This window comes from Salvelinus sp. IW2-2015, linkage group LG2 (assembly GCF_002910315.2).
Source record: "Salvelinus sp. IW2-2015 linkage group LG2, ASM291031v2, whole genome shotgun sequence".
In the NCBI taxonomy this organism is placed as follows: Eukaryota; Metazoa; Chordata; class Actinopteri; order Salmoniformes; family Salmonidae; genus Salvelinus; species Salvelinus sp. IW2-2015.
In genome coordinates this window covers 42,735,003-42,737,164 of record NC_036839.1, presented here as the reverse complement: position 1 = coordinate 42,737,164, position 2,162 = coordinate 42,735,003, and the positions used below count along the sequence as shown (strand labels likewise).

Genomic DNA, 2,162 nt, shown 5'->3' with positions numbered 1-2,162 from the left:
ATACTAATATATTCTTATAAACTGTATAATGAAGAATTAAACTACAGAATACTAGTCTTGTCCCATTTTTTTTAACCTTTGCTCCCACCCACAAGGGGTATAAACAACAACAATAAATAAGAATAAAAAAAGATAATAGATAAAAAACTAAAACGTGAAGAACACAAATCAATCAACTCTAATTAGCACATGTAGGACAGTATGCAAGTATGTGCATGGACTTGCAGATGTATTTCTCACATGTGCAGAACATAGCATTTGTTTTACAGTCCTTCTATGGGGGGCAGAATTGGCATCTCCTCTTCTTGCTTGCCCCAGCTGCAGCCTCAGGTGTATCAGGACAAGATTCAGCCCCATTCAGTCATCCTCCTGCAGCTGTAAGTTCCAATCACCTTGTCCAGGTTGTCCATGCCTCCTTTGCTGTGGTTGTAGTCCAGGATGATGGCTGGCTTCCTGTCCTCACGATCACTGATCTCAGCTGTTTTGTGCAGTGTGCTGAGGAGGACCACATTCTTGTTACTCTTTGAGAGGTAAGAAACTAGAGTGGTGGTGGGGGTGAATGCCTCTCTCCCCATTGTTGCGAGGAATGCAGGGGGGAGCTCAGGCTTGTTCTTTCTAACTGTGCTAACCATGGTGATCTTCCTCTTCAGGAGCTGCTGGCTGAGTTCATAAGAGGTAAAGAAATTGACACACGTGACATTGCGATCCCTCAGTCCATCTGTCACATCAAGCATAATCCGCATCCCCTGGCTTTTCTCCGGGCCTTCACTGGTCGGCTTCCCTGTGTAGACTAGCATCTTCCAAACGTAGCTGGATTGTGCATCACAGGCCCCCCATATCTTGATGCCATACTTTGCTGGCTTGCTGGGCATATACTGCCGGAACGGACAGCGACCTTTTGACAAAAGAGATTACTATCAGTAATTAGTATCAGTGTCACAGAAAACAATCACATAAATCAATGATATTACAGCAATACATAATAAAATTAACAGTGAAAATCACTTACATTACAGATATGAAAATAAAAATGTACCTCTGAATGGAACCAGTTGATCATCCACTGTTACTTCAGGCCCAGGGTTGTAGAGGTATGGCAGACGCTCCACCCACTTCTCCCAGACCTCTCTTATGGCCGCCAGTTTATCTCTCAGACGTCTTGCAGGTCTTGACTCACGGTTATCAAATTGTAGCATTCTTAGGAATGTGTCAAAGACGTTCAGTGGCATCGTGGCACGGAAAATCACCCTTCAACTCTCTGTATCCCAGAGACTACATGTAGCCTCACCTTGGGACCTATATACACCCGGTAAGATTAGCAGCCCTATGTAGGCACACAGGTCAATCTCATCCATCCTTTTCCAGTTGTCTCTATATTTACAGAAACCCTCCAAATTTGTCATCTCCAGGATGATTTTTTCGATGGCTGGTGTGATGAACATGTGGAATGTTGAGGCGATGTCCTGGGCATGGGCAACTGCATGTCTTGTGGGCCCTGGGGTCATTGTGCTCTGGGTTGTGTTCTTCCCCATCTTCTTCTTAAGATACCTCCTCCTCTTCTAAATCATTGTTCACTTGTTCCTCCTGGACATCTGAATAAATCAGATCTACAAACTGCCGTGCACAAAAACGTGAACTCACGGATTCAGCAAAAATAAAACTGGATGGACTGTCATCCGTAGCACCTTTATAGCCTCTGACTACATTCCCCATTAGAAAACAATGCTTTCAAGAAAAAAACATTTTTGTCTCAATATTTGTTTATTTTGTCTGAAATTGTTTTTATTTTGTCTGTGAACTTGAGTCTTGTGGGGGGGGGGGGGGGTCATGGAGGGGAGATGCTGCACATGCACAAGGAAGTTTTAGTTTTGTCTGAGTTCAATCAGTAGCACAAATAATCTCAATTTCTCATTGTGTGTGTGTATGTGTGTGTGTGTGTCCTTGTGGTTTTTGTGGTGTGAAAATTATTTTAGAACTGCCTGGTCAAAAATGACCCTAAGACAATCTTTGTATCCTGGTGGTGTACAGCTTTCATGGAAATATGAACAAAAGGCGATGTTTCACTTTTTCTAATGTTGGGGTCACTTGGGATAGTCATCAAATTTCAAGTTTAAATAATATAATTTAGGTGGTTTTCTCTGCTGTTAAAACCTTGTTGGGTT

General features: G+C 42.6%; 1 pseudogene; it reads right to left on the bottom strand.

Annotated features, from left to right (window-relative positions):
* Positions 1–347: 347 nt before the first annotated feature.
* LOC139029417 (piggyBac transposable element-derived protein 4-like) lies at positions 348–1,532 on the bottom strand (annotated as a pseudogene).
* Between the last annotated feature and the right edge of the window lie 630 nt (positions 1,533–2,162).